Source organism: Octodon degus, unplaced genomic scaffold (assembly GCF_000260255.1).
Source record: "Octodon degus isolate 3935 unplaced genomic scaffold, OctDeg1.0 scaffold00142, whole genome shotgun sequence".
Taxonomy (NCBI): domain Eukaryota; kingdom Metazoa; phylum Chordata; class Mammalia; order Rodentia; family Octodontidae; genus Octodon; species Octodon degus.
The window spans coordinates 2,618,781-2,626,760 of record NW_004524718.1 but is presented as its reverse complement, the minus strand read 5'-3'; positions in this window follow the sequence as shown (position 1 = coordinate 2,626,760).

The following is a 7,980-nucleotide window of genomic DNA, read 5'->3' as shown; positions in this document are numbered from 1 at the left end:
GAAAAACTTGAGACTTTTATAGGTAAATGCATGGAACTTGAGACTGTACTCTAAAGTGACATAAATCAGGCCCACATGTACAGACCTTGTACTGTCCCACTAGGGTGAGATGCTGAACGAGTAAATCGGACCTAAAATGTAACATAAATGTTGTGAATTGGGAGGAAATTGCTCAAAAGAAAAGAGAAAATGAAGGAAGGAAGGGAAAAGGGGAACTATATTATATATAGTGATTATATATAGTTATATCTAGTTAAATATATAATATATACATGTATTTAATATACTTTTGGGGTCTTTCAGTCTATGTGTATATTTCTTATGCTTAGAAGTACAAACATGTCTCCTATTTTTCTAGTATTCTTACTCTGGTTCAAGCTTAGGGGCTTATCATTGAATTTTTTCAAATAACCTTTATTTCTGACCTTTCCTCAGCTAACTGAACCAAGAACCTAGGTAAAGGAGAAGGGGTAGTGATACCTATCGAAACTTAAATTGATGCTGCATTTTTTCACATTTGAATATTATATGTGTCATATAAATGGAGAAATTCAGGTCCTAAGAGCCTAGTGACTTCAACTGGGCCAAGGCTATATAGTATTAGAGTCAGTTTTTGAAATGCATAAGGCTTTCCTGCCCAACTGGAAAGGTGATACCGGTCCTCTACTTTCTAGAACAGTTTGTTATTTGAACCATGAGATTATTAATGTTAATACTGCTAAAATAAGAATGAAATATGAAAATCACTTTAACAAGTGCCTCTTATATTTCAGGTACAATACACACCAAATTTTCTATTTCTGAATACGTGTTCAATCCAAAGATCTACTTTCAAAATGAACATGCTATTGATGATGTTCAAAGAATAGATTCTTAGGATCTCTACTAGAAAGAATATACCAAAATCTTTAAAATTAAGTTGCTATATTACAGATGGACACAGTAAGATGTATGTACATTCATTATTATATTTATGAGACTGGCTATACACTTTTAGTTCTAAAATACAGCATTTTGAATAACTTGTTTTAAAGACTTGTAAGATTGGATGCCTGTGTTGCAAATTGGTTTACTATGGTGTATTTCCTTTCACTGCAAGAAGGCATTTGCAACTTGTTTCTGGAATGTTGCCATTAATGAGCCCTCATAAGCAATGAGCTACTTGTGTTCCGATGTTGTGATGACCTTAACTACAAGGAAAGAGTATCTGACCCACAGAAGACGCTGTAACATTGCCCGTAAAACTCCGTGATCAGCAGAACTCCTTACTTTCTCTGGCTTTCCATGGGCAGCTAGATCTTCTTAACAGCTGCGTGACTAATAGAACATGACATCTACTTTCTAATATAAGAACATGGAAGAATGCTATGACACATTATTGTAAACTGGGTCATAGCTGCCTAACGTGATCTGAAAACAGTGGTGCTGCAATTAATGAATAACTTGGAAGTATAACTAAGCTCAGGGTTTTTTGCTTTGCTTACTGCCTCTTTTTCATAAGCTTTGCAGCAAAACTTTACAGAAAGAAAAAAAAATCCAATGACATCATTGTCAGCATACTTACATAATATAAATTGAGTAATGAATAGTAGGGGAAAGATGGAAATGCTATTTTTGGAGTTTTTATTTTTAATAGACATGTGCTTTGCATTTTATGTATGTTGCCTTATTTAACCCCTGCATAAAGTGTTGTGATTTAATACCCTCATTAAAGCATTAATATTTTGCTGATGAAAAAACCTGAGGCTCATCATGTTTAGGTAATTTTGGCAGGAAGTAATAAGTTACCTGAGAGGGTTTCAGATGCCTTTCTGTCTCAATCTGGGGCTAATTTCTCCCCCCAAAATTACAGTCATTATGAAGCAAGAGGTTTTGAAGGACAAGTGTGTCCTTCAGGTCCCCATAAGGAGGTTCTGAGATGGAGTTTGACCTGCAGATGCTTACTAGTGTTCTTCATATCAGCACCTTTAGAAGAGAAAGCGTGAAGCAGGAGGAGGCAGCAGTGAAAATCAAAGTGTGCCAGGTGTGGACCAGCCCCGAGAGCTTCTGAGGCTGTTATGGCTTCTCTGTGTTGTGCTAAGTTGGGCTGAGAAGACCCCTGAGTGCCGATGACACAAGACACACATGGGCTGGAGAGAGCAGTTCTCTGAAGCTGAGCTGTCCCTGCGGAGCTGACAGGGGTGGTCACAGCATTGAAGCCCGTAAGTCTAACACTGAAGGTAAGATCTGGTGGCACGTCAGGGTCCCCAGGTACTTATGGGCCTTCAAACAAAATTAACTGGAAATTAAAAAATAAATGACTAGTTTTCAATATGTGTAATATTCTAATAGAATGTTACAGTTGCCTTGTTATAATCTGAAATTGCAAAAGCAAGGAAATATATTTTCCATCACAAGTATACTGTTTAGCTAAAGATAGTGTTTTAAATTTTATTTTATCCTATTTTACTTTTAACTTACTTTTTTGGATTCAAAAACATAGTGCATATTTGAATTACAGAAGTGCATAATGGTCACATTAATTGTGGGGGATTGGTACATGTAAAGAATACTTCTGAACTTTTCTTTATTCCCTTCTCTGTCATTACTTTCCCTTGATCCATCTCTTGGTCCTCTTTCCACTTGCAAAAGATCCATCTCTCAATTTCCTTTTATTTGTCTTTTATTTTGGTCTTTATTTTATTTATTCTTTGGCTTTCTCATATAAGAGAAACTTCGTGCATGCGTGTGTGTGTGTGTGTGTGTGTGTGTGTGACAGAGAGAGAGAGAGAGAGAGAGAGAGAGAGAGAGAGAGAGAGAGAGAGAGCAGGACTTAGTTCAATTAATATTATTTTCTGAAGTTTGGTGACTATTTTCTAAGATCAATTGCAAAGCTGCTTTACCAAGAAGGAAAAAGAGAAAAGGCAACAGGCCAGGGGCCATGGCCACATTGTAAGGAGGTCCTGCCTGTCCAAAAATGCTTCCCAGGGGAAGGACAGGATACAAGATCTAAGAGAGGAGTACATTTTTGTATTGGGCTTTATTTGAGATTTTTGTACCTGAATATTTGATATTTTTAAAAATGAAAATATGATCTAGCTGTTGTATTTATGATACAAGACCATTTTAGAATGATGATTTTCTACTAGAATTTTCCCTGAATCACATCAAATTCAATAACTTTTTTTAGTGGCCTACACACATTTGTGTAATTTTCTGCCTCCCATTAGTTGACAGTTTTCTACATATACAATCCATATGTTTGAATTAACTTTCAAATAAATTTTATTACTGCTACATTAGAATTTGTGTTTCTTCATATTTCTACACCTTTTCATTCTCTCATTTCTGCTGACAATAGAACTCATTCATTGCATGACAGGAGATATTAAGGTGAAAGAAAATAGCAAAGATTGATAATGTACCCGAGGAAATATTTCCTGGACAAAATAAGTGATGGTTTGAAAAGAAGACTGGCTAAGGGGATACAAATAACATTGTCGTGTCCTCAGTAATTCTGTATGAATGCCAAAGCTGGAAGGCAGGGGCTGCAATTCCTTCCATGCTTGGCATTCATGGAACACCAACCAAAGCAGGAAAAAATCATTTCTGGCCTGTGCAGAAGTAGACTGAGCATACTTAATGGCAGTAATACAAATTTGTGGGAAGTGAGAGATAGCATGCCTTAGTAGAGGAGGGGCCTCATTCAGAGCTACTCAGAGAAATTCAAACACATCACAGGTGACGGGAAGAAAGGGAAGGGACATAAACACTAAAATTAAAATCAACCTGACCTAAGAGACTAATAGATGAGGCAAAACACAGATAAAGGACTAAATAAAAGGGCCTGCCAGCTCCCCCAGTTGCTGGTAGGTCACTGCATTGGGACAACTTCTTGCCATACTTGGACTGTGAAGGAGAAAGAGGAGGAGGAGGTGGTGGAGGATGAGGACAAGGATGAGGATGAGGATGAGGATGAGGAGGAGGAGGAGGAGGAGGAGGAGGAGGAGGAATATACTAAAATAGTGTGGCTAAATAGAGCCATATAGGCCAGACTTGGTATGTAATATAAGGTCCCCGGCTTCTTCTGCCTTCCTCTAAACAGAAGATGCTACAATCCAGCAGTGAATTCTGCCCACAGAAACTGCTCTCTCCTGGATGATCATCCAGTTTTCATTCTTTTTTTCTTGTTGTTGTTATTTTCTTTCTCTCTTTTTTTCTTTCCTTTTCCTTTTCTATTTTTTTTAATCTCATGTCTTCTGTGTACCACAGTGCTAACTGGAAACACCAGGAACAAGATTAAAGACTAGAGGGAAGCATAGTAGTGGAACAGCTAACCCTCCCCCATGACCCGTCATTAGAGAGGCACAGGGAATTAAACAGCCTTGCACCTTGGAACTGTGCAGGCCCAGGCCGTCCCCATGCTTCCCCCAGGGATGGAGAAGAAAGATGCCCCATATCATTCCCCATCTTTAATGAAATTGAAGTGGAAGCATTTATGCCTAACTCATTCCTGGAGGAAAGTATTGCCCTGGTACCAAAACCAGAGAAAGACGCAACCAAAAAAAAGAGAACTACAGACCAATCTACCTCATGAACATAGATGCAGAAATCAATAAAATATTAGCAACACAGAATGCAGCAAATCAAGAACATTATATATTATGGCCATGCTGAATTCATCTCAAGAATGCAGAGATTATTCACTATAGGCAAATCAATAAACGCAATATACTATATTAACAGAGCCAAAGACCAAAATTACATGATCATGTCAATAGATGCAGAAAAAGATTTTGATGAAATTCAATTCTCATTCATGATGAAAACCCTACAGAAAATTGGAATAGATGGTCTTTACCTCGACCTGACGAAAGCCACCTATGACAAACCAACAACCAACATCATACTAAATGGACAAAAATAGAAAACTTTAACTCTAAAATCAGGAACAAGACAAGGATGTCCACTGTCATCTTTATTTAGTTTAGCTCCATGTTATGGTTGATACATTGTGTCAACTTGAGAAGTTTAACTAAACAGCTCAGAGAAGACCAGGGTTCTCTCTGCAAACATTTTCATCCTAAGTTAATGGAAGAGGAGATGGAGATGGATTGGGCAGAGAGCTGGTATACAGTATAAGGGAGGAGATGAGGCTTGTTTTCCCCCTTTTTGCATTTTGTTTTGCTGTCTTCTGCCAACATGCACGGTTGCCCCTGTGCCATGCCACCCTGCCCGGATCCAGATCCAGCTGTTACAGACTGAAACTTCCACAAACTGTGAGCTAAGTAAACCCTTTCTTTCTTAATTTTGGGTATTTTATCTTAGCAAAAAGAGAGAAGTAACCAAGATATTCTGGAAACATTAGCCAGAGCAATTATACAAGAGAGAGAAATAAGAAGAATAAACATAGGAAAGGAAGAAATTAAATTATCATTATGCACTGATAACAGGATACTCTTTATAGAAGACTTTCAAAACTGCATGAGAAGACTTCTAGATATAATAAGCAAATTTAGTAGCATAACAAGATATAAAATCAGTACTCAAAAATCAATAACATTCCTGTATACAAATAACAAACTCACTAAGAGAAAATTTAGGGAAATAATACCCTGTGCAATAGATGAAAGAAAGAGAAAGAAAGAAAGTAAGAAAGAAAGAAAGGAAGAAAGAAAGAAAGAAAGAAAGAAAGAAAGAAAGAAAGAAAGAAAGAAACAGGATTCAACCTAACAAAAGAAGCAAAAGATCTATACATTGAAAATTACAGGACTTTGATAAATGTGATCAAATAGGGTGTCAGAAAATGGAAAGTTATTCCTTAATGCAATCCCGATCAAAACACCATTAGCATACCTCACAGAACTAGAGGAAACATTCCTAAAATTCATTTGGAACCAGAAGAGACCTAGAATAGTGTACTGGTTGATACATTGTGTCAACCTGAGAAGTTTAGAAGTTTAGTTAAGTGACTTAGAAGAGAGCCAGGATTCTTATTCTGTAAACATCCTCATCCTGTACAAGAGAAGGGCATGGAAATTGTGTGAGTTCTACACTCCCAGCTACAGAGTAGCTTGTTTATAAAATAAGGAGGGGAGCGAGGCTGGCTAGAAGACCCAGCTGCTGCTCTTCCCTTTGCTCTTCGCTGTTTTCTGTTGGCAGAAACTGCTGATCTCAGCCATGTACCACTTTGCCTTGGAGCCAACTGAATATAGACTGAAAACTCCACAAACTGTGAGTTTAATCTTTCCTTCCTTAATTTTGGGTGTCTGGTATTTTGTTTCAGCAACGAGTAAAAAGTAACTGAGACAAATAGCAAAGGCAGTCCTGGGCAACAAAGAAAAGGCATGGGGCATCATAATCCCTGACTTGAAGTAATGCTACAATGCAACTGTGATAAAATCATCATGGTGCTGTCACAGAGGCAGATGTGAGGATCAATGGAACAGATGAGAACATGCAGACTCAACTACAAACACACTCAGCTACCTTATCTTTGACAAAGGGGTTAAACATGTTCACTGGAAGAAAGATAGCCTCTTTAGTAAATGGTGCTAGAAAACCTGGTTCTCTGTATACTTAAGACTCAATCAAGACTTTATCACCATGCACTAAACTAAAGTCAAAATGGATCAGAGATCTAAATATTAAAACAGAAACACTAAATTTACTAGAAGACAAAGTTGGTACAAATCTTGAAGACATAGGTGTAGGTAGCATTTGTGAACAAAACTCAAACTGAACATGGAATACTTCAAAGGATCAGTAACTGAGATCTCATATTGCTTTTGTGCATCAAGAAAATGCCAACAGGGGCTAGTGAGATGGCTCAGTGGTGTGAAGCACCTACTTAGAACAAACTTAGCAAAGCACAGGGACCACGGTTCAATCTCCCAGCACCACATGCCAGCCAGCCCTGCCCCCTGGTGGGCTGAGCTGGCCAAACACACACACACACACACACACACACACACACACACACACACATAAATAAATAAATAAAATTTTAGAAAAAGAAAATGCCAACAGAATGAAAAGAAAGCATTAAGAGTCAGAAAAAATTTATCCATCTGTCCCTCAGACAAAGGACTTCTATCAGGAACACACAGAGAAATGAAAAAAAATCAGACCTTCTAAATTCAAAGACCTAATCCAAAAATGAGCGTGTGAGATGTACACACTTTCCTATGGTTCTTCTCTAATGAAGAATTACAAATTGCAAATAAATATATGAAAAATGTTCAATATCCTTAGTCCTTCAAAAAATGCAAATCAAAACAAGATTGAGATTCCATTTCACCCCAGACAGAATGGCTGTTATCAAAAAATTAAACAGAACAAATGCTGGTGGTTTTGTGAGGGTAAAGGAACCATTCCCTGCTGTTGGTGGGAGTATAGATTGATACAACTACTGTGGAAGACAGGGCGAGGGAGCATGCTCCTGTAATCCCAGCTCTTGGGAAGCTGTAAACATGTGTATCCCTACTAGTAGTGAGACCCTGAACACCCTGTAGACCCTTCCCTAAAAAACAAAAATAAAAAAAATAAATAAACAACTACTGTGGAAATTAGTATGGAGATTCCTCAAACAACTAGGATTAGAAGTCTCATTCAAGGCAGCCATTACCTGCCTGGGCACTTTTCCAGAAGAACTGAAAACATAACATCACAGTGATGTATGTGCACCCATGTTTATAGCAGCACAATTTGTTATAACTAAATCTTGTAAACAACCAAAATGCCTATCAACTGAGAAATAGATAAAATGATGTGATGTTTTTATATAATGGAGTACTTATCCATTGTAAAAAAGGACAAACTTGAGGCTTTTATGGGTAAATGGATACAACTTGAGACCAGACTTATAAGTAAAATAAATCAGACTCACATGTAAAAACCTTGCATTGTCTTCCTAGTGTAAGAAACTGAAAAAGTAGCTAAGGCCTAAAATCTATAATAGATTTTTTGAAAGGGAAATAAACAGTTCAAAAACAAAGTACT